Source organism: Danio rerio, chromosome 11 (assembly GCF_052040795.2).
Source record: "Danio rerio strain M-AB ecotype USA chromosome 11, GRCz13ab, whole genome shotgun sequence".
NCBI classification, from domain to species: domain Eukaryota; kingdom Metazoa; phylum Chordata; class Actinopteri; order Cypriniformes; family Danionidae; genus Danio; species Danio rerio.
The window spans coordinates 3,835,678-3,862,019 of NC_141031.1; the positions used below are offsets into that span (position 1 = coordinate 3,835,678).

The 26,342-nt window shown below is 38.1% G+C and overlaps 1 long non-coding RNA gene across 7 annotated transcripts in view; it reads left to right on the plus strand.

The window, feature by feature from the left end:
* LOC147834628 (uncharacterized) overlaps positions 1–26,342 on the plus strand; it is a 282,404-nt gene that overhangs the window by 129,909 nt on the left and 126,153 nt on the right. For 3 of the 7 annotated variants that reach the window (XR_015502278.1, XR_015502270.1, XR_015502276.1), the window contains one exon: positions 25,056–25,244. The exons of the other annotated variants lie outside the window; for them this stretch is intronic. This is a non-coding gene — a long non-coding RNA (uncharacterized LOC147834628). The remainder of the gene's footprint in view (positions 1–25,055; positions 25,245–26,342) is intronic. 7 annotated transcript variants of the gene reach the window in all.

Consider the following 26,342-nt stretch of genomic DNA (forward strand, 5'->3'; position numbering starts at 1 on the left):
TTTAACCATGTATGTAGCCATGGTCAAGATGATCTGCTGCAGTTCAAACCTCATCAAAATGGGGAAAAAAGGTGACTTAAGTGACCTTAACGTGGCATGGTTGTTGGTGGCAGACGGGCTGGTCTGAGTATTTCAGAAACTGCTCATCTACTGGGATTTTCATGCACAACCTTTTCTAAGATTTACAGAGAATGCTTCAAAAAAACATCCAATAAGCGGGGACAAATGCCTTGTTGGTGTCAGATGAAAATGGCCAGACTGTGTCCAGCTGAAAGAAAGGCAACAGTAACTCAAATAAGCACTCGTTACAATCAAGGTCTGCAGAAGAGCATCTCTGAACACACAACACGCCCAACCTTGAGGCGGATGGGCTACAGCAGCAGAAGACCACACTGGTGGCCACTCCTGTCAGCTAGAAACAGAAAACCGAGGCTACAGTTCACACAGGCTCACCAAAATTGCACATTGGAACATTGGAAAAACGTTGCCTGGGCTAATGAGTCTTGATTTCTGCTGTGGCATTTGGATGGTCGTGTCAGAATTAAGCATCAACAACATGAAAGCATGGATCCATCCTGCCTTGTATCAACAGTTCAGGCTGGTGGTGGTGGTGTAATGGTGTGGGGGAGATTTTCTTGGCACACTTTGGACCCATTAGTACCAATTGAGCATCATGGCAACGCCACAGCCTGCCTGAGTATCCTGACCATGTCCATCCCTAAATGACCACAGTGTCTCCATCTTCTGATGGCTACTTCTAGCAGGATAACGCACCATGTCATAAAGCGTGAATCATCTCAGACTGGTTTCTTGAACATGACAATGAGTTCACTGTACTCAAATGGCCTCCACAGTCACCAGATCTCAATCCAATAGAGCACCTTTGGGATGTTGTGGAACAGGAGATTGGCGTCATGAATGTGCAGCCAATAAATCTGCAGCAACTGCATGATGCTGACATGTCAATATGGACCAAAATCTCTGGGGAATATTTCCAGTACCTTGTTGAATCTATGTTATGAAGGATTAAGGCAGTTCTGAAGGCAAAAGGGGGTCCAACCTGGTACTAGTAAGGTGTACCTAATAAAGTGGCCGGTGAGTGTATGTTAAATGTTTCCTAAAATATAATATATTGTGTTCAACGGGGAAAATAGTTGCTGTTTTTCACCCAGACATTTTAAAAGAATATATTTTAGAGCAGTGATCACAACACCGTGAAGCCATGATGTTTTTATCCAAGGTTATCATACCGTCAGAACAGTTTCCCGGCCCTGCCTATTATGAACAAACACAACATAATGATGTTTCACTTCAAAATCCAGAAAATGAATTCCACTCCTCAGCCCGCGTTCGTATTTTTGTACATGTGCTAATTAAAGCAAAACATGCCAGACCAGGATATTAACACGTACAAGTCGTCCCTTTCCGACGCGCACAAAAAAAGGACCCGCGAACCGCAGAATGAAGGTACGAGCACAAGAATAGGGAGGAAATTTGCTTGAAATGTAGCTGTGAGCCTGCGAAGATCTTATTACATAGATGGCTGATAAGCATCTCAACTGGAATAATACTTTGCACAAGCTGCACATTTAATTAAGCATTCATATGTGCGGAGCGACAGAAGAAAAAGGAGAGAGAGGAGAAGAGAGATTGCATTCATCCTCAGCCTTTGGCCTTTTCTTCCCTTTATAATCTGGGCGTTGCGAGGATGAGACGAGGTGAAGACAGCGAGTGGGAGTTCGCCTCTTAACTTTGTGTCTTATTTAAAGCTTTACACATGTTTTTCTGTTAGCACACTCGCTGCCTCCCGTTGCTGCCCTCGGGGTGCTCACTTTGAGGTGTGTGTATGTGTGTGTGAGTGTCTGCGTACCTTGTATTCCTGATGTTATGGGGACCACATGTCCCCACAAGAACAGCAACACCAGTCAATTTTGACCTTGTGGATTTTTTTTTCTCTGAGGGTTGTGTTGGGATAGTGGGATAGATAGTTCGTACAGTATAAAAAATAAGGTATTACATATTAAAATACAAGACCCCATAAAGATAGCTTTGGGAACCACTTGTTGGGAACCACATGTCCCCACAAGTGCAGCGATACCGGTTCGTTTTGACCTTATGGGGACATTTATTGGCCCCTATGTTTTCTTTGAGAGTTGGGTTTAGGTATTGGGTTGGGATAGTGGGATAGTTAGTTCATACAGTAAAAAATATAAGGTATTACATATTAAAATGCAAGACCCCATAAAAATATCTTTGGGAACCACATGTTGGAAACCACATGTCCCCACAAGTACAGTGATACCAGTCCGTTTTGACCTTATGGGGATATTTTGTGGCCCCTATGTTTTCTTTGAGAGTTGGGTTTAGGGGTAGTGGGATAGAATACACAGTTTTTTACAGTAAATTATATAAGGTATTAACTATTAAAATTTTGAGAAAGGTCTGGCTGCAGAGTTGCACCTTCAGGTTTGCACTCTCAGGCTTGCACGCTCAGGCACCCACGCTTCCTATGCAAGTGACGTCATTTGCAATCGACACCTGCATCTGTCACGTCACTTAAAATCAACACAAATAAACCAAAAGTAAGTTTCCAGTTCGTTTGCGTTGACAGTGACGACGTTGTCAAATAATTCTAAGTACTCGAGTTGTACACCATGACAGACCCCTATATACAAGCAGCTGAACTGAACTATCAGGTCTAAATATACACACAAGGTATTCTTCCACAGTTATGACTAAAAACACCAGGCAAATTTGAATTTTAGTTTTTATTTTAAACATTTCAAGGTGTTGTAGCATTACAACTAACAGATACACGTTATGAACCTACAGCAATGATTCTTGAACGACTTGGGAAACAATTCTTTATTCAGCAGGTCCCAGGACGATTGCAAACAAGAATGCTGTTGATAAGTTAGCGCGTCTGCACAGGAATGCGTCCATATGAAATCGCAGTTTCAGTGCAGTTTGTATATGATCCCAGCCCAGTTTTATAGTTCTACCAGAAAGGCTTTAGGAGGCAGATAAACGTTTGGTTCATTGTGAATTGTTTGCATGAATGCAAATTCGTTACGGTCCTTTCATAAAGTTCTTTGGCGTAAGCCCCGTCTATAGTGCAGAACTCTGGATGAGCTGGCAGATCCTGCCTGAAGATGAAGGCAGGGCGAAGCCAACCCCCTGAGTGGAGACGAGGCCGACCGGGTGGTGGTGGTGATGGGGAGGATAGAGGGTAACTTACGCAATGTCTCCTGAATACAGCGAAACAGATTGTTTAGATGGGCTTATATACATGGCTTGCTTGGTTGTTATAGGCTAGTGAGATAATTATTATGAATGACGTGACGTCTCAGTCTTCCTGGTAGAACTATAGCGAAAGCTTTCATGTCCTTCACACATAATGTCGAGATCCACTAGATTAGGGAACGTCTTGACTCGCCTAACAGAAAGAAAACAGCACAAAGGATGTGTAACATTACTACAGAGTTGTTTTTAAACAAGCATTCGTGGTTCGTTACGATCTATTTCTGTAACTATAGCAACTGCGGCGCCTGTCGCCACAAGGTGCCAGAAACGACAGTGAAATGCTTAGAAAAAAGGCACTTGAGTAAGGGTGACAGATAAGAAGTTTGTTGCAACGATCTTAATAAAATCTGTTACCTTCGATTTTCCGCCTCAGGGACACCCTTAAGTTAAATTACCGAAAGACTTTCATGCAAGCGTCCACAGGTGGGCATTGTAAATGACGTCACTTGCAGAAGAAGCGCGGTTGCCCGAGCGTGCAAGCCTGAAGGTGCAAGTGCAAATCTGCAGCCAGACTGTATTGAAAATTTTTGGCCTGTAAATATAGCTGTGTGGGTGTGTGTATGTATGTATGTGTATGTGCGTACCTTGTATTCCTGATGTTATGGGGACCTCACGTCCCCACAAGTACAACAATACCAGTCCATTTTGACCTTGTGAGGACATTTAATTTTTTAGTTTTTTCGTCTTTGAGGAATGGGTTTAGGTGTACGGTTGACAGTACAACATATTTTAGTAGATACTATAATATTTAAAAATACTATAGTATACTATTCTATACTATACTATACTATACTATACTATACTATACTATTCTATACTATACTATACTATACTATATTATATATTTTGCAAGATACTATTATTTAGCTTATAGTGACATAAAGGCTTAACTATGTAGGTCAGTGGTTCTCAAACTGTGGTACGTGTACCACAAGTGGTACGCAGGCTTCCTTTAGTGGTACGCGGAGGAATGAAATATGTCATGTACTGTACATGCTACACACATTTCAAAATTTATCAAAAATGATGGATATAATATGCCATATATGACATATAGCCTGTATTTCGTAATCTGCCACGTTTTTTTTAACTGTGCAGAGTTGTAGCTGCTTTATTGGGCCTATACGCTACTGTATTTCAGTACTGCTCATTTTGGTGGTACTTGGAGAAACAATTTTTTCTGAGGTGGTACTTGATGAAAAAAGTTTGAGAACCACTGATGTGGGTTAATTAGGTTAATTTTGGCGGATTTGGTTAATTAGGCAAGTAATTGGACAACAGTGGTTTGTTCTGTTACCAATCAAATAATACTGGCTAATAACATTCACATTTAAAAAAACAGCTTTTGTTTCAGCCAAAATAAAGGAAATACGACTTTCTCAAGAAAAAGCCATGTCCTTACTCTGTTAAAAATCACTTGGCGAATATTTGAAAAAGAATTAAAATTTCAAAGTAGGGCTGTTCATTTTGCCTTCAACTAGGGCAGCATGGTGGCTCAGTGTCAATGGTGGCGCAATGGTAGTAGTAGTGTCGCCTCACAGCAAGAAGGTCACTGGGCCAGTTGGCAATTCTGTGTGGAGTTTGCATGTTCTCCCCGTGTTGGCATGGGTTTTCTCCGGGTGCTCCGGTATCCCTATCAGTCTGTAGACTTGGGCTATTATAAGTGAATTGATAAACTAAATTAGAGTAGTGTATAAGTATAGGGCGAAGCAGTTGCTCAGTAGGTAGGTCGCTGGTTCGAACCTCGGCTCAGTTGGAGTTTCTGTGTGGAGTTTGCATGTTCTCCCTGCCTTCGCGTGGGTTTCCTCCGGGTGCTCCGGTTTCCCCCACAGTGAATTGGGTGGGCTAAATTGTCCGTAGTGTATGAGTGTGTGTGTGTGTGAATGTGTGTGTGGATGTTTCCTAGAGATGGCTGGAAGGGCATCCGCTGCCTAAAAACTTGCTGGATAAGTTGGCGGTTCATTCCTCTGTGGCGACCCCGAATTAATAAAGGGACTAAGCTGACAAGAAAATGAATGAATGAATGTATGAGTATATGTGTGAATGTGATAGTGTATGGGTGTTTCCCAGTACTGGGCTGTGACTAGAAGGGCATCCCCTGTGTAAAACATATGCTGGAATAAATGATGACCCCTGATAAATAAGGGACTAAGCTGAGGGAAAATGAATAAATATATAATTATAGACTATTTTGTTTTGTTTTCTGATTAAATAACAGATTTCAAATGGCAAAGAAAAACGAGCAACACATTAATGTACTATTTTTAACACAAAACCGACTCCAGTTTTACAAAACAAATCATTTTTGCGGTTTACAGACATGTAGATTGTGTATGTGATAGTATCAGAAACACTATGAATTATGTATTGATGCTCTTTTTAATCAGTGGTGTGCTGCGTTGTTGTCTTGTATGATATCTTGTTACGGCACATACATGTTTAATTCAGCAAGTGGTGTTAAGTTATAAAACAATTTCACTTGATATGTCATTATGGTTTGGTTTTAAAATGCTTTAAACTTTGTCTCCCTGTCAGTGGTCCAGTATTAAATAAAGAATAAAGAGGGTAAAAATGCAGCTGCCAGTGTTTGGAAAGGTCAAGTTGAGCACAATGCATTGTGGGAGTCAACGTTTTGTATAGTGTGCTTTGTTGTATCGCGTAGACCAGGTCATCCAGCTCTTACATTTGCATTCACATACAGCATACTGTGATATAGCATGAGTGGTGTGTTATTCTGAACGTCGCCTTTATGTTTCTCTGTACTGTAAAACTGCATATATTTTTAAAGGAGACCTATTATGCAAAATTCATTTTTATAAGGGGTTTAAACACAGTTGTGTGGCAACAATCTGTGAATATAATCAGCATATTATGGTCAACATTTATTATATTTCTATTTATATATGTTAAGGATTTCACGATTTCGATTTTAAATCAAAAGCGATCGAAATTTTTGCTCAATTTCGATTATCGAATCAAAAAATAGAATCGTCGATGCTGCCACGCCCCCAATGTCATGTCATCTTGGCTTGCCAAGCGGGAAAAACAGGCTTGTTAATCTGTGCAGACGCAGGAGAACCGACAGCACTTAAACTTTCAGGGCTCGACAATAAGGACTGCCCGATGGCCCGGGGCCAGCGTGCGAGACGCTCGGGTCAGTGTACAGTGCTGCCTTGTTGCGTGCCAGATCGAGCCAGAGCTGCGTGCTGCGACTGTCTGTCAATTGTGTGCAAATATAATCTTACGGTGCTTTCACACATAGACGTTTGTTTCGGAATCTGTCTTGTTTCCCCCGTTAGCGCGGTTTGTTTGGCATATATCCAGCAGTTGCGCTCGCATCCGTGCCAAATCAATCAGTCCGAGATCGCCTGAATGAGACGGTCACTGCCCTATTAAGCGGATCGATTGTAGTGAGAAAACAAAACCATGCAACGAACTTACGACCCAGGCTATATCACAGTGTATTATGATCATGTAATAGCCATATATACGGCTATATGAAGAGAGAATGATGAGCAGGGCAAGATGTCATTCTTACCGGTAAATGCGAACAATACGGTAAAAGTGAAAGCATGCTGAAATATTACAGAGAGCTGTTTATCCAGCCTGATCTCGGTTTATCCGTTAGGAAAATTGACCGAAGATACTATTTGATCATTTTTTCATGTTTTAATCTTATAATATGTTGTGTTAGGCCAGTTGTTTTGTTCTTTCTTTCGAGCTGTCAGTGCGGAAATGATCAACACTGATCTGCTTCGCGATCTGATGCAGTCTCGGTTCATCTGCTATATATAACATATGTCTCTCTATTAGTTAAGCCTAAAATGCAGAATTCTAGCCAACGTTTCTTTAATAGATTGATTAATTCAATAGATAGATTTTGGTAATTATGTGTGTAACTTACCTTTATTCATTTACTGTATGATTTGTTTATGGGTAAAACAAAGACCCTGCAGGTCAGGTAGTTTAAACGGTAGGCTACAAATTATTAATTCGTTATTAATTAGTTAATTATTCATAATCGAAAATCGAATCGTGACTTAAGAATCGAAAATGTAATCGAATCGAGGATTTGGAGGATCGTGACACCCTTAATATATGTTTACTATATATACCTAATCAATAGGTGTCATGTTATAGTTAAACACGGTTAAGTGATTCACTGAGAAACTCTGCGCTCGCTGCCTGTAACGTTAACTTACATTATGCTCACTATCCTCGCCCCATTCTTATTTTGATTCTGTAAAATGTCCAATTGAAAATGGACCTCATTAAGGCCCCGTTTACACTAGTGCGTTTTAGTTTTAAAACGGCATTTTAGAATGAAAACGATCCGCGTCCACACTCGCGTTTTACCCAGCGTTTCTGAACTGCTCTCCGTCCACACCAAAACGCTGAAAACGCACATCACGTGACCACACACACACTCTTGGGCAAGCGCTGCAGCCCATCTACCCAGATGAGAGCTGTGCTAGTCGGACTTCTCATCAAGCATCTCCCGCTCGATCTAATCTCACTATATTTATTAAACGGGATATTTCATTCATCTTGTTGTCTTTATCTAACGACATATTCCCTGACTTTGGTCATTAGAATCTATTACTTGTTCTCAGGTAACGTGTTTTGGCTAAGCGCAAAGATAAGTTAATGATTAATGTAACCACGTAGCCTATTCTGTATATTGACTGATCGCTTGCCTTTATTTCCTATAATGTATAAACTTATTGTATGTTATACTTTTATAATGGCCATTATCGATTATTAAAACTGATATTCAGCAAAAGAGAGGGTGTGTTTCATATTTTCACTGAAATTGAAAGGAGGCAGTTGTTATCGGCTCCGTTTTGTTATAAATATCCACACAGTGAAGATGACGTTCATGCAGCACGACGCCTCAACATGTCTGCTGTCTAAGTTGCTAATATTAAAATGAAAATAGGCAGTTCCTTAAATCATGTTTACATTTTATTGTTGAGAAAGTGAAACAACGTAGCCAGAGTGATGTGAATGAAGTTATAAAGTACACTGTTCCCTTTGAAGATTTACTCGTGTCCTCGGTATAGTCTGTTGTCCATATCAAACTGACAAGAAGAGACTGCAGCCTTGATCAAATTTGCAAAGTCTGAACTTACACGGAGAAGATGCAGGACTGAACTGTGTGTGTAGGCTACTTAATATTCAGGAAAAGCCCCAATCAGAGAGGCGAATGTCTGCAGCCCCGCCTCCGTTTTCAGATGTCTCCGTTTTCCATCATCCACACTGAGACGGAGCAGCAGCGTTTCAGAATGAAAACGGCCTCTTCAGCGTTTTCGAAACGCTCCGTTTGCGGCGCTCGAGAACTCCGGCGTAGTGTGGACGGTTGGCGTAACCGTTGCAAAACTTATGCGTTTTCAAACTAAAACGCATTAGTGTAAACGGGGCCTAAGTCTCAAACTTTATTACAGATCATGACGGACATTTCTCAAAGAGGGAATAACAAAAGTCCTACTAAGAAGGTGTGTGGGAGCTCGAGTGCCCAGCAAGCGCACCGTTATGATCGATGACTCTCGCTTGTTTATTAATGCCTGTGACAGTGTTAACGTAATTTTGACAGTGGAGTGTCGCTGTTTAATTTGTACTCGATATTCGTATTCGATAAAGTTTGTAAACAGTAAACTAAAAACTAAAATTCTTGTGAAATGGTGATGCTATGCATGCAGTGGGGAAAATAATATGTATTGAACACGTCATGTTTTAAATATTTCTAAAGAAGCTGTTGACATGGAATTGAACCAAAATATGTGTAATAACAATGACATGACACAAGGATAAATTGCTGAACTGCTGACATGCATTAAATACTTTAAATTAAAGGCTTTTTTTGGTGACTACAGCTTAAAGACGCCTCTCATATGGAGAATGAAGTCTCATGCATTGCTCAGGTGTGAGTTTTTTGTAAAAATCTTGATGGTTCTGTCGGTCTCGTCTATCAAATCTAAACTTTATTTTGTATTCTCTATTGGATTCGGATTAGCTGATTGGTTGGGCCGTTCTACAGCTTGATTTTCTTTCTCTGAATGCATTTGAGAGTCTCCTTGGCTGTGTTTTGGATCATTGTCTTGCTGAAATGTCCACCCTGGTTTCATCTTCATCCTCCTGCTAATGTAGATGTTAGACTGAATCAGCTGATATTTATTTACACTGAGGAAGGGCAGGGGATTGCTGAAGAACTACTGAGAGATTTCAGCTGCTGTCTGGGCCTTCACTGCCTTTCTAGACCTCCCTTTCTTCATGTGTTCTATACTTTTCCTTGTGTCATTTCATTTTATTACACATAACGCCTTTTATAGACTAGTTCGATTTGTTTTCTGTGCATATATAGATTTATTTGGTTGTCACCAACATCAAGGGAAGTTCTCAAGTCAACAGCACCAGAAATCTGTTTTCTGAGAAAAATGGTGGCGTGTTCAATGCGTATTGTCCCCACTGTAGGTGTATTACTCAGTATATAGACATGTAACATAACTTGTAATTTCTATTTATTTAACAAAATGGCATTATCAAATATTGTCTTGACAACAATAATTCAGCATCTTTTTGCATCTGTGTGAGTGGAGATCATTTTAACAATATTCTTGTCTATATGCAAACAAACCCCATAGGAAAAAACTTCATTTTTTTGTCCATTGTCGTATAAACTTACTCTGCCCTGTTAGATTTGTAGTTTGTATTATAATACATTATGTTAGAGTTTATACTGAGTGTTTATTCTTGCCATTTTCTATATTACATAAACACACATAAACGCAAACACACTCACACACACTAACGCACGCAGCAGTTAATTCTTTGAGTGGGTCAGGAATTGAGCAATAAAGAGAATCGGTGCTGCATTGTGAGAGATGAGGTCGCTCTCTTGGGGACTTTCCTAAATGTGTGTTAACAAAGCTTAAGCCCCTTGCGCGAGCACGCACACACACGCACACACACACACACACACACACACACACACACACACACACACACACACACACACACACACACACACACACTCGCACACACCATAAATTCATTTTTTCACTTGTGACCTCTCCACACAAATCAGAAATAAAAGTCTCTGAGCATGTTGGCATGTAGATTTACTATACCACATTTTTGGAAATGACGCTTGCTAGGCACATGTATTATTTATGAATTTGTTGATTTATTATCTTACCACATATAAATCTATTCAATTTGATTACTATCACAGCATCGTTCCATTAGGATGATGTAAACTTTTAAAAACTTAGAGGTTGGGTGAGCTGCAAAAAATTGCCAGGTAACACTCTATTTTGAGGGTGCATTTGAGTATTAGTAGACTGTCTGCTTAATATCTGCTGATGCTGCTCCTTCAACAGACATTTAACTGACTATAAGAAACTTTGCAAGGACATGTCGACTTACACTAACCCCAACCTAACAGTCTACTTATAATCTAATGAGAATTGGTCGGCATGTAGATGCAATGTAACTTAAATTCAACAAACATCCCATTAAAATAAAGTGTGACCAATTTCCATACAAGTGCAAAAAATAAGTAAATAAGACAACAATAATATAATCATACATTTTTTTATGCTTTAAAAAAATAATAATAATTATATATATATATATATATATATATATATATATATATATATATATATATATATATATATATATATATATATACATATATATATATATATATATATATATATATATATATATATATATATATATATATATATACATACATACATAATATATATATGTATATACACACAGCTGAAATCAGAAGTCAGAAACCCCCTGAATTATTAGCCCCCCTAAATAATAGCTTAAAGGGGCTAATAATTGTGACCTTAAAACGGTTCATAAAAAATTAAAACTGTTTTTATTCTGGCTGAAATAAAACAAATAAGACTTTCTCCAAAAGAAAAAATATTATTCAACATACTGTGAAAATTTCTTTGCTCTGTTAAACATAATTTGGGAAATATTTAAAAAATAAAAAGAAAATAACGGGGTTCTAATAAATCTGACTTTAACTGTATATATCACACATTTTTTATACATTAATTTATTCATGTATGTTCCTTTGCCTTAAGGCTGATTTCTACTTCTGCATCAAGCGAGTGCGCGAATGCTGTGACGGAGCTAACACTCTCCCCGTGGCTGATGTCGACGTTGTTGCACCTCTTGGGTTTAGGGAAGTGGGTGGGCGGGTCAATTAGTGCTATTAAAACACTATCGGTTGGGCTTAGGGAAGGGGGGTGGGGGGATCGGTCGGTCAGTCAGTCAGTAAGTCATTCAGTCGACAGCGGCCTCTGGTGGAGAACAGTAGGCACGAATGGCACTCGCAAGAGAAATTGGGGATCTGAGAAAGGGTAGACGGCGGCCTCTGATGCTAAAAAATTTTAGCTCCTGGCACGTATTTTGTTCTCTCTACAACTGTATATTTCTCATCCCACAGAAGTCAGACAGGAAAACAACAACATCAACACGAACAAACTGTTTACAAAAAGTTTTTTTTTGTCGTGTTTCTTGCAGCTGATTACCGCCAATTTTCCGAAAAGTTTTGTGTGTGTGAACAGGCCCTTTCTGAAAATACCCGTAAATTCGTTCCGGCAATTTTCCAGAGAAGTTGTAACATTGCCAGTAATTTGCTGCGCTGTGTGAACGCAGAGGAAAAATTACCAGAAAGAACGCGTGCACGTCTAGAATATGCTGACGTGAGAAGTCTACTCCAGCCAATCAGAACATTCAGACGCATTCACATCCGCACAGTTTATGAAAATAAAAGCTTTTGAATATTTTTCCAGACACATTTAGCTGCTAAATTTTAGTCAGAAAACGTTTCCAGCTTCCTTCCTAATGCCAACTGTGTAAAAAATGATTGATAAGATGCTTATGATAAGCCGTTATTTGTTTACCTTCAAGCTCTGCTTCCTTCAGTTGCTTGACACGTGTGCACGTGAAGGAGCCAGTGAGTGCCAGCACACATTTTTTGTACATCTCAACATGTGTTCCTCCATATGTTTTCATCGAAGTTGTTAACAACACTGATCATCCACAGAATTTGTAATGTAGTCAAATGTTTACAAATTCGCAGCCATTTAGAGGTCATTTCTGGTTAATGATGTCAGAATTTAACAGTTTTTTGGATTGGATGTGTGAACGGTGTTCTCCGGAAAAATTCTGTAACGTCCTTGCCTGTGTGAACAGCGCTCTTTTAAATATACTGGTTAAGTTGTTCCAGAAATGTTCAGAATATTTAACGGTATTATTGTGTGAAAGGGACGAATGTGTAACGATGGACTGTTCTGTTGATAATCAAATAAATATTGTTAAATGGGGCTAATAATTTTGACCTTAAAATGTTTTTTTTTTTATTAAAACTGCTTTTATTCTAGCCAAAATAAAACAAATCAGACTTTCTCCAGAAGAAAAAATATTATAGGAAATACTGTGAAAAATTCCTGAATCTGTTAAACAAAATTTGGGAAATATTTATAAAAGAAAAAAATCAGATGAGGGCGAATAATTTTGACTTCAACACATTATCACAGTGCAGCTGTACTAATTAAAGAAGGTGAAAAAATATATGCCTCACATGTTTACAAAGCACGTCACACATCTTGTTAAACAGCCCCAACACACACTTAAACACACACACACACACACACACACACACACACACACACACACACACACACACACACGTACGGCCTGATGTAAATGAGCCGAGCTGCTGAAACAGGGAGAACTAAGACAACAGTATCACTTCTATTATCACATTAAAAGAGCAGTCGAATGAGACACACTCCCGGCCCTGTGTCCACAGAGCTGCACCTGCAGAGCGGGGTCATTGTTTGGGGCCCGGGGCCTCCACCAATACCACCCCCTCCTCCTCCTGCTGCTCTTTTCTCATTCACCCTTTCTCTCCGGCATCCCTCGCTCTCCTCCTGCGCAAACACAGCTGAGAGAGAGTCGCTCGCGTGCGGCCCCGTGGAGCCCGACACACACACGCGCGCCTCTCACATCATGTTTGCACTTCTGAGTGTGTGTTTGTGTGTGTTTTTACATCTGAATGTGTCAGTAAATGTCATTGTCTCAATATCGGTGGGCTTTTTAATGCTGATGAGTTGGTGTGTGTTTGTTTGCGCCGGAGGAACGTGTTTTGTGTGTGTGTATGTGTGTGTGTCTGTGTGTTTTAAACTCATTGTTGGCTCATTCGACCTCAGTGTTTCTGCTTTATTCACACCTGCCTGTCACTCATATATTCACTTGCATGTTGTGTTTTGTTGATGTATCATGTCTGCGTGTTGTGTGTGTGTGTGTGTGTGTGTGTGTGTGTGTGTGTGTGTGTGTGTGTGTGTGACTGATGTGCGCTGTCAGGAAGTGTTTACATTTGAAATGAGATTTTGTGCGCATCTTCTTTTCCCTTTGAGGTTATCTGTACGTTATTATATGGATCGCTCTATTCACACATCATGGTATTCACATAGTATTCATATTTAGGTTTTACAATATTATATATTCAAATAAAGAGTTAAAGTGATTGTTTGCTGATATTGTAGATAATTATATTAGGATTGTTATTTGATCAAAATCTGACATTTGATTAAGACAAGTAAATAAATAAAAAGTGTGTTGTTGTTGTAGCTGTTATTATTAATAATTATAATGATTATTGTTCTTATTATTCCTGTTGTTAGTATTAATATTATTAACATGTGACATTGTTATTATTATTATTATTTAATTTTATTGTTCTTGCTGTTGCGGTTGTTGTTATTATTGTTATTATTATCATTATAATTAATTATTAGTGTTATTATAATTATTATTGTTGTTGTTAATATTAAACATTATTATTATTATTGTTGTTGTTGTTGTTGTTAATATTAAACATTATTCTTTTTATTATTATTATTAATATTAATTATTAATTTCTTGTTGTTGTTGCTGTTGTTAATATTAAATATTATTATTAATAAAAATTATTATTATTATTATTATTATTATTTATGAATTATTATTATTGTTGTTATTATTATTATTGTTATTATTATTATTATACTTCATGTTGTTATTAATAAACATTATTATTATTATTATTATTATTATATTATTATTATTGTTATTATTATTATTATACTTCATGTTGTTAATAATAAACATTATTATTATTATTATTATTATTATTAATAATAATATCTAACATTATTTTTATTTATTATTTCATTATTGTTGTTGCTGTTATTGTTGTTGTTAATATTAAAATTATCATTAATTATTATTGTTACTATTATTATATTATTTTCTTGTTGTTGTTGTTGTTTATAATCAACATCATCATTATTATTAATTATTATTTATTATTTTTGTTGTTGTTATTGAACATTATTATTATTGTTATTATTAATTATTATTATTATCACTATTATTATTATATTTATTATTATTATTGACATTAACATTATTATTAAATATAATTGGATCTAATATTGTTCTTGTTGCTGTTGTGGTTAATATTAAATATTATTATTATTATTATTATTATTATTATTATTATTATTATGTTGTTGTTGTTGTTGTTGTTGTTGTTGTTGTTGTTGTTAATATTAATCATAATTATTTATAATAGTAATTTTGTTGTTATTGTTATACTTGTTGTTAATATTTAACATTATTATTATTAATAATAAAATTATTATTAACATATAACGTATTATTAAATATGATTATATTAAATATTATTGTTCTTGTTGTTGCTGTGTTGTTAATATTAAATATTAATATTAATTATGTTTGATATTAACATGTAACATTATTGTTATTATTATTATTAAATATTATTTTTCTTGGTGTTGTTGTTGTAATTAATATTAAATATAATTATTTATATTAAAAATTATTATTGTTATTAGTATTCTTATTGTTGTTTATATTATTAAACATTATTATTATTATTATTAAAACATACAGATAATAATTAATATTTATGAATATTAATATAAATTTTAAATGCTTTAATGAAACAATTTACTTACTGCTTTTTCGTATTTAAGTGTTAATTTTTTTGTTTAAATCGATGTAATTACATTTACAATTATGTAATATAATAAAAGGTAATAAATGAATAGAATTCATATTTTTAGTATTGTATATAGTGATTATTTTTATTATTAGCAGTAGTAGTGATTACATTATTAATGTTGTGCTTATTTAATAAATTAATATTAGGTAATTAATAAATAGGTTAATTACCTATTTATTTATTACAAAATTAATAAATAGGTAATAAATTTGTAAACAATAAAATGATATAAACTTAATATTGTATGTAGCTTTTATTTGTATTAGCAGTATTTTTAATTTCATACTTAATCTTGGTACTTTTGTTGTTTGTTGTATATACTGTCATATTCTAAACAATTGGTGTCTCTTATTTTATGACTTAATTAATTTAATTAATTAGTTTATGAATTAATATTTATCAATTTTTTGTTTAATTATTCATTCTTTTATTTGTTTGTTTATTTGTTTATTTCTTTATTTAATCATTTATTTGTTTATTTCTTTATTTATTTATTTGTTTATTTATTTATTTATTTATTCATTTCTTTCTTTATTTATTATTTATTTATTTATTTATTCATTTCTTTCTTTATTTATTATTTATTTATTTATTTATTCGTTTGTTTGTTTTGTTTATTTATGTATTTATTTGTTTATTTTTGTCAGTTTTGTTTAAATGACCACTAGTCATTTGGCGTGTGTTCTTGCTGAGCATGATGGATGGTTTCTCCTTGCTGCCAGTGGCTGGTATTCTAACCATGTGAGGGCTTTTATAGCTTTGTTGTGTCTTTTTATTTATTTAAAAAAAAGCCTTGCATCAGTCTCCTCAGGTTAAAACAAACACACAAACGCCTACTGTCCTCACACACACACACACACACACACACACACACACACACACACACACACACACACACGCTCTCCTCTCTGGCTCCAGTGCCCCGTCCAGGGGGCAATAAACTCGTTATCTCCCTCTTTCAGATCCTAATCTGAAGGCTGGCCTGCGCATTGCCAGGTGACCCTGAGCGGGGGTTGCCAGTGCTCCTTAAATCCCCCGCTTTCCCCTGCTTGTCAGCACCCTGTTCCTCCTCCTGCCTGAGGCTCGTCCCACCACCCGTCCCGTTCCGTCTCGCTGTCCCGCTCCTGCTGCAATTCATCCATTCATTGATCACAGGGAGACCCTCAGCCTCACACCAGCGCCCCTCGCTCACACTCAACTACAGTTGAAGTCAGAATTATTAACCTTCCTGAAAATTTCGTTTCCTCAGTTTCTGTTTAACGCAGAGATGATTGCACATCTCTAAATATAATAGTTTTAATAACTCATTTCTAATAACTGATTTATTTTATCTTTACCATGATGACAGTAAATAATATTTAACTAGATATTTTTCAAGACGCTTCTATACAGCTTAAAGTGACATTTAAAGGCTTAACTACAACATAAGCTCATTCTGAAAACGTAGCTATATACATATACATACTATATACATTTCTGGAGAGCGCGAATTATGTGGCCAGAGGTACCAGCTGACCGCTTACCTCTGTATGGACGGCTTTCCCGCTGTTACCAGTTTGTCCAGTGGCTCGCCGCGTACGTTGGAGGATTTGAGATGCAGAGTGGAATTGACCGTGACGATGGGATTTGAGTCTGGCAAATAACAGTTCTAGGAAACAGGTAAAATAAAAGGCAAAAAATAAATAAGCAAGTAAATAACAGAGTGACAATGTGTAAAAAATGAAAACATGGTAAAATTCAGGCTGCCGCGAGGGTTTTTCTGTTTCTGGATTGCTTTTGAAAACACTGTTGTTTGGGTTTAGGGAAGGGGGTGGGTATGGATATTGGCCGGTCAGTCAGTAGACAGCAGCCTCTGGTGGGTTTACACGAGAACAGCAGGCGCGAATGGCACTCTCGAGAGAAATTTGAGATCTCAAAAAACGTACACAGCGGCCTCTGGTGGATTCACGAAAACAAAAACTGCAAAAAAAATGTAGCTCCTGGGACATAGTTGGCGCTCTCAAGACATGTATATAGGGGTACATATTCAGAATGAGTCTGGGTTGCTCAACTAGGTTAATTTGGTTAATTGCGCAAGTTAGGGTAATTACGCAAGTTATTGTGTAACGATGGTTCTGTAGACAATCAAAAAATAAATATTGCTTAAAGAGGCCTAATAATATTGACCTTAAAATGTTTTTAAAAAATTTTAATCTGTTTTTATTCTAGCCAAAATAAAACAAGTTAGACTTTCTCCAGAAGAAAAATTTTTGGAAATAATATAATTTTATATAGGTTATATAAATTTTAGGAAATATTATATGAAATACTGTGAAAAATTCCTGAATCTATTAAACATTGTTTAGGAAATATTTGAAAAAAAATAAAAAATCCTGAGGGCGAATAATTTTGACTTTAATTTTGTATTTCTCCTTCATTTCAAGCAGCCGCAAGTGGTTTTGTCACACTTGTTTCATCTCTGTCTGTTACTTAACACCTTTAATCATAATGTAAACACAAAACAAAAGTCTCCATCTGGAGCTTCTTGTAAACACTTGCTCCAACTGGTTCTAGTCCTGCCCACATTAGTCAGCGATACCAAACCGACCACTCACAGAACTTGCGCTACGCGTCATTGCGTCGTGTAGTTACATTTTTAGCAAAGTGCACGTCAGCGACGGCCACACCGAGGGCTATGCATCCACACGCAGGCTGTGCCAGAGAGTACACCTGTGCTTGACGTAGAAGTAAAAATCAGCCTTAATTACTATGAATTCATTCAATCTCATTCGTACAATTTAATACGAATGGATTGCTCATCCCCCAGTGAGTTGGGTTTAGGGGTGTGGTTTGTTGCCATGCCTCCTTTTGGAAATCATACATTTTTGTACGGCTGAATACGAAGTCATACAAATTAGCAACTAAACTGACAAAACATAAGATAGTTACGTTTCCTCAGATGGATTTTCTTAAAAGTATGACTACTTTGAAGCTGTGGGGGGAGGGGTCAAACAATCGATCAGTCAATAAACAAATAATATTAATAATAATTGTTATAATAAAAGGTATTTATCAGTTCAAAATGTTATTTTCGCACATTTACGTTTAATCATTTAGCACACTGTTAAAAAGATCTGCCTGCCTTAATTTTTTTTAGTTCAATCAAACAAACTTTTCAAGTAATTTCAACTTAAATGAGTCAAATTGACTAAAAATATTACTACTGCTAATAATAATAATAATCGCTAAAAATAAATGGCACAGTGGCTCAGTGGTTTGCACTGCAAGAAGGTCGCTGGTTCAAGTCCAGGCAGGGTCAGTTGGCATTTCTGTGTGGAGTTTGCATGTTCTCCCAGTGTTGGCGTAGGTTTCCTCTGAGTGCTCCAGTTTCCCCCACAGTCCAAACACATGTGCTATAGGAGAATTGATGAAGTAAATTGTTTGTTGTGTATGAGTGTGTGTGTGTGTGTGTGTGTGTGTGTGTGTGTGTGTGTGTGTGTGTGTGTGTGTGTGTGTGTGTGTGTGTGTGTGTGTGTGAGAGAGTGTGTGTGTGTGTGTACGTGTTTTGTGTACATATTTGGACAAAAAACTGTATAATGACATGGGTATGACACAGGTATTACAAAAAGGAGGCAAAATATGAGGACATTGGTGACGTCCTCATTTCTCAAAATGCTTATAAATCCTACAGAATAAGTTTAATCAGAGAGTAAAGCTGCACACAGTCTCCTGTGTTGGTTGGGTTTAGGGGTGGGGTGGGGTGAGAGCAATATAATATACGGTTTGGGCTGCATAAAATGAATGGAAACCTATGTAATGTCCCCACTTTTCACAAAAACAAACGTGTGTGTGTGTGTGTGTGTGTGTGTGTGTGTGTGTGTGTGTGTGTGTGTGTGTGTGTGTGTGTGTGTGTGTGTGTGTGTGAATAAGTGTATATGGGTGTTTCCCAGTACTGGGTTGCAGCTCCAAGGGCAAAAAGTGTAAAACATATGCTGAAATAGTTGGTGGTTCATTCCACTGTGGCGGACCCCTGATAAAAAAGTTGAAGAAAAATGAATGCATTAAAATACATTTCACTGTGTGTGAGTGTGTCATACTCTTGACATAAGTGTCCGGTGTTCAGTCCAGCGTGTCTCCAGACTCAGTTCAAGCGTTCGCTGTATGAGAGTCTCTTTGATGTGAGTCTGCGGCCTGAGCCGGGGGTGTCCAGTCTGTCCAGGGAATGATGGAGTGATACGGCTCTCTCTCTCTCCTCCTCAATGCCCCTCTTCATCCTCTCTAAATGCCACATTATGGGGCACTGAAGAGTGGGATATCCTGCGCCGCGACCCTGGAGGTCGCAGGTCGAGAGGAACAGACGACCAGATGAAAGAGACTCTAATTATGCCGAAACAAAAACTACCTTGTCTCCAAACAACTATTTTTGGTGGGAAACAAGGGAATTCGGAGATCAAGACATTTCTCCGTAGGCTGCGCAACACTTATCTTCCTGTCATGAGCGTCTGCGATTGGCTGGGGCGGCCGCTTATCTGATGTTGATTGGTCGAGGCCCACAGACGCAGGAAGTGACAGCGTGGTTCCCACAGTCTCTTCCTGTGAGAACGGGACAGCGTGTGTAAAGGGGCCGACTGTACACACACCCACCCGAGAACACTGAGGCTGTGTGCTGATGTCTGGGGTCACGAGCCGTCTGCCCTCGCCTGTTTGTTTCTGTGTGTGTGTGTTTGTTATGGCCGGTTCAGGGGTGTGTGTTTGGGCTGGGACAGGCTCTGGGTGGAGTAATGTGGAGAAGGATGAAGCTCGGTTCGGGATGAGGCCAGGGGTCAATAGAAGGGAACAACTACAGACTTCAATAACTTCATACAGACATCTGGACTGTGTTTCAGCAAATTTCTAATCAGCCAATCACATGGCAGCAACTCAATGCATTTAGGCATGTAGACATGGTCAAGACGATCTGCTGCAGTGCAAACCGAGCATCAGAATGAGGAAGAAAGGGGATTTAAGTGACTTTGAATGTGATTGCTGGTGCCAGAAGGAAGTATTTCAGAAAGTGCTGATCTACTGGGTTTTACACGCACAACCATCTCTCGGGTTTACAGAGAATGATCTGAAAAAGTAGAAACATCCTGTGAGCGGCAGTTCTGCAAATGCCTTGTTGATGCCAGAGGTCAGAGGAGAATGGCCAGACTGGTTACAGCTAATAAAAAGGCAACAGTAACTCAAATAAGCACTCGTTACAACCGAGGTCTGCAGAAGAGCATCTCTCAACGCACAACACGTCCAACCTTGAGGCGGATGGGCTACAGCAGCAGAAGACCACACTGGGTGCCACTTCTTTCAGATAAGAACAGGAAACTGAGGCTACAGTTCACACATGCTCACCAAAACTAGTTGCCTGGACTGATGAGTCTCAGTTTCAGACTAAGCCAATGAAAAATTAATGAGTATATGTGTGTATGGGTGTTTCCCAGTGATGGGTTGCAGCTAAAAGGCCATGCGCTGCATAAAACATATACTAGATAAGCTAATGGTTCATTCCACTGTGACAACTTTTAATCTTTTGGTGAACTATCCCTCATCCCTGAAAGCTTTACTAACAAATTCTGAGAGGAGCACATGATATGATTTATCATGGTTGACCTCTCATGCGAAGTCAGCAATAATCCAATCAAATTGATTCAAGCTTACAATAAGTAGATCGATTTTGCTCTACTACCTTATCTTTGTTGCGGAAGAATCCCCCTTTCCACCCCAACTCCTCCTTTTCCTCCCTTTACCAGGGGGAGCTCTTGAGACCTACAGTTCCTGATCTTGGACCCCCTTATATGCTGGGAGGCCCAGGCTCAATTATCTCCAAGCTCAGGGTTCTAACAGCATGCTAAACCTGCTAATATTATCAAGCAATATTTAAGTGTGAACTCTTAAATTGATGCTTTTCTATCGAATATAATACATCATGTTTTTCATATTTAAAACATAACCTGTAACCATTGACATCGATAAAAAGAAAAACAAATACAATGGAAGTCAATGGAAGTCATTCTTTTGTGTTTTAAAAAATCTCATTTGGAACAGGTGAAGATTCGAGTAAATGACAGCAGAGTTTTCCTTTTTGTGTGAACCATCTCTTTAAGGTGTATAAGGAACGTGAATGTGCATTTCTCTTGCTCTTCTGAGAATGTGGAATAATCCACCTGTTAGTATTTTGAAGATTTGAGCTGTTTTCCAGTCACCTCTGATCTCTGTTCAGCACAGTCAGCATGAACCTCGCTGACTGTTCAGAAAGAGGTAGTGAGGCAGAAAAGAGGTAGTTTTGGCTGAAAAGGAAGCGCATTTCATCAACCGCGCTCTCAACATTACAGGTCGACGTGGAGCCCGAATGGTTTTTCAGTTAGAAGAGCTGGACTGTTTTCCATGAATGCGGGCTGATTCTCTGTAGGGTGTCCACCTAGAGGATCTGCTTTCTCTGAAAACCCTTCATTTTTTATAGTGGTTGGTGACAGTTTTTTTTTTAACACAGCACTTCATGAATCCCTCTGTCAGATGTTGAAAGAGAGAAAGAGAGAGAGAGAGAGAGAGAGAGTATATCCTACTGTATATTCATTGTGTAAAAACGTATAACCCCAAATCAGAAACAGTTCGGACAGTATTGAAAACTCAAATAATTAAAGAAAGTAGTGATTTCCACATTTACGTCTACTTGTATTTAATTGCAGACAATATGAACACACAATAATTCATGTTTTGTCTAGTCAGCTTCATTTGATTCGTTAACATACTTCCTTTTCTATCGTTTAGACCTACAACGCATTCCAACAAAGTCAACCCAGCCTCATTCTGGAAACGTAGCCTCTGGAGGCCGCGAAAAACATCCCGGGAAGCACGTATTTGTGCAGTTTTTGTTTTCGCTAATCTGCGAGAGGCCACTGTGCACGCTTTTTCGTATCTTGAACGCCTCTCGCTAGTGAGTGCCAATTGCGCCCGCGCTGTTCTCACGTAAAAACCTGCCGAAGGCTGCTGTTGACCGTCTGTCCGACTGACTGAACGACTGAATGATTCACTGGGCGGAAAGTCAATCGGCCGACCCAGCCACCCTCCTCCTCCCTCCCTAAACCCAAGCAACAATTTACAAAAGCCGTCCAGACAAAGAAAAGCCTCGTCCGATTTTGACCGCATTTTCGGATTTCACTGCATTCTCGCCCTGTTACGAACTCGTTCGCTTTATTTTTTGGATTCTGTTTTTTGTCTTACCTGATTTCTGAAACCCATCTTCCCCGGACTTGAACCCGGTCGTCAACGTAACCGGCTCCTCTTCTGGGCCTCCACTCCGCCAACGTAAAACGACGAGCTAACCAGACAAACTGGTTGCAGCGGGAAATCCCTCCACAAGGAGGTGAGCCGTCAGTCAGCGAGCACGAAGAGGAGCGGCGTCACACCGCCCCATAGCGTTCGCTTGAAAAAACGAAATGCAGCCATACGTACCTCCGGCCACATAAATCGTGGTCCACAGAAACGTCCGCGGGGCTACATTTTCAGAATGAGCTTTGGTTGAAAAAAGTTGGGCCAGGAGCAGTTTAGTGCTAGTACTCAGCTAAATTGGTTAAATAATGGTGTGATTTAAAACAGGTGAAATAAACAGGCATCCAAGAAAGGTCTAGTCCTTTAGGAGCAAAGATGGACCGAGGATCGTCAGTTTGCCAACAAATACGTGAAAAAATTATTGCAATGTTTAAAAACAGTGTTCCTCAAAGAAAGAGAGGAATCTAGAAATCTATAACAATGTTAAAACTGGTAACCAGTGACTTCGATAATAGGAAAAACTATATGCAATGGAGTTCAGTGATTACTGAAAGAAACGTATCTTTATTCTTCACTTATGACATTATTTGAAGGAGTGTTCATAAGACCATTAAGACCTTTACGATCATGACATGACACATGAATGTACATGAGATTTTATTAATGCTTAAAATAACTGTTATTAAGTGACATTCGCTCAGTTATGACACTTTAAATGCAAAGATGACATTGTTTGCTATTACAACTTGACATAAACAAATACATCACAACCAGGGACGTCCGATCTTTTTATGTGGATTACTCAGTTAGCTGGATTTGGATGTTGACGATTTGACATGATCCAGGATCGTTTCGTTTTTTAAAACTCATATAAATATATATATTAATAAAACTTATGCAATCTGGACTCCGAAACAAAACTAAAAGACTGACACCTTTTTGTTTAAAGAGAAAATTATTAATCTGAACCTTTTAGATGCAAACATGTACATGCACAATATTTGACTTATTTAAAAAAAATGATAATAATTTATGCAGTCAGCACGTGTTTTAATCACTATTATGCCGGTGATTGACACCTTTACGGATATCAAAATGCTTTTTTGATACAAAGTTAATTTATACAGTTACTCCTTACGCCGATTTAAAAAACTTGAGTAGGCCTGTAGGCTACTATAATAAAAAAAATCTTTTCTAAATGTAGAACTAAATACATCGACCTGCATTTAAATACATGATGAATACTCTTGACACATGAAAGTGTCACAACAAACATGGATATTGCATGTATTTAAGATACCGTTTACTGTTAATATAATATTGTATAATTGATTGATATGATTGATATAATTTTGCTCACATGGATAATTGAATATTAATCAGATGATGTCATTATGCTGCTGTGCCGTCAGCCAGTCGTTATATCGAGGATCGATATATTAACAGGATTTATAACAGGATTGGCAGGCCCAGTCACCAGACATGAACATTATTGAGCATGTCTGAGTAAGATAAAGGTAAGATGAACTCAGGGAGTTCTGCAGGAACGCTTTCTTCGCCATTCCAGATGACTTTATTAATCAGTGATTTGAGTCAGTGCAGAGATGTATGGATGCAGTCCTCCAAGCTCATGATGGAGTCAGACACAATATTCATTCTGTCTCCACTGCAGCAGGACTTTATATTCTATACTGGACATTATTTCTGTTCAGTGACAAGACTTTTGTGTGAGCAAAGTCAGCCCTTACTGTCCTCATGAAATAATTAAAAAACAAGGCATGATCATATTTTATTTTCGTCAAATAAGTGTAATCTAGAGGCCTTTGCCTTTCATAAAAGCCACTTCTGATACCAAATGATCAACTAGAAGTCAAGTTATTATTTGTTGTTCCTAAAACTTGGATGGGCGACAAGACTTTTGTCAGGTAGTGTATTTGTTTATGTGAAGTTGTCATAAACAATGTCATTTTTGCATTTAAAAGGTCATAACTGAGCGAATGACACTTAATAACAGTTGTCATAAGCTTGCATAAAATCTCATTCACATTCATAATGTGTCATGTCATGATTATAAAGTTTTTATGACAGTCTTATGAACACCCCTTCAAGTAAAGAGCAACCGAGTTTCATTCTTCTGGTGAACACAAACGGAGCTATACTGTAGAAGGCTGGAAACTGGTAACCATCGACTGCCATATATCTTCCTATTACACCATTTAAATTTTTGAGTGAACTATCCCTTTATTTCTGGCATGTTATATGGAGTGTTTTTAGCCCCTAAAGGGCCCTTGGCTGGTCCAGACTGGCCCAATACTGGCCCCGAACCGGCTGATGGATTTAGGTGTAATGTTGCACTCCCCTGTAGGTGATGGATAGAGGTGAGGGGGCAGAGAGAAAAGGAGGAGAGATGAGAGAGTCCTGACCACCCAGGCCTGTCTTTACGAGAGTCTACAAGGAGTTTGCTGCAGGGTTCAACCGCTCAGATTCCTCAGGGAGATTCACGATCGGGCCCTGCAGGAATGCGGCCCAGCCACGTGCCAGCACACTTTTCCAGGTAGACCAGAACGGGAACATTGTGTAAACTGGTATTATCTGCTCTTAGGATAATTGATATTGACTCATTATTTACTTATCTTCAAAGTGGTTCCAAACCTTTATGAGTTTCTTTCTTCTGTTAAACACAAAAGAAGATATTTTGAGGAAAGCTGAAAACCTGTAACCATTCATTTCCATAGTGGAAAAAAGCTAAATAATTGCTAAATACTCTGGCAGTGGGATAAGCAAAATAATCTTTCTTTAACGTGAAACCATTGTATTTTGCTTTCTCCATGAGCAGATTATTTTGCTTGTTTTATGGAAAAACTCACTAAGTTTAGACTGAAAATTGCTAAAAACAAGACATTATTTCTTTACCTGTCTAAAAATGCTTCTTGATTTAGGAATTTCTTAGGTATTTTGTACTTAAAACAAAACTAAAACTCTAAGTAAGAAAATTATTTTTGCTGTGAAACTTTTTTTTACTGGTCAAGGGTTTAGAAACATCACTATTATTATTATTATTATTATTATTATTATTATTATTATTCATTTTCTTGTCGGCTTAGTCCCTTTATTAATCTGGGGTCGCCACAGCGGAATGAACCACCAACTTACCCAGCACGTTTTTACACAGCGGATGCCCTTCCAGCTGCAACCCATCTCTGGGAAACATCCACAAACACTAATTCACACACACACTCATACACTACGGACAATTTAGCTTACCCAATTCATCTGTACCGCATGTCTTTGGACTGTGGGGGAAACCGGAGCACCCGGAGGAAATCCACGCCAACGCAGGGAGAACATGCAAACTCCAAACAGAAACGCCAACTGAGCTGAGGATCGAACCAGCGACCTTCTTGCTGTGAGGCAACAGTAGGACCTACTGCGCCACTGCTTCGCCATTATTATTATTATTAATATTATTATCATTATTATTATTATTCATTCATTTACTTTGGCTTTTGTTTTACACAGCGCATGCTTCTAGCTGCAACCCAGAACTGGGAAACACCCATACACTTTCCCATTCACACACACTTAAACAATAGGGCCAATTTAGATTATTCAATTCACCTATAGCGCATGTCTTTGGACTGTGGGGGAAACC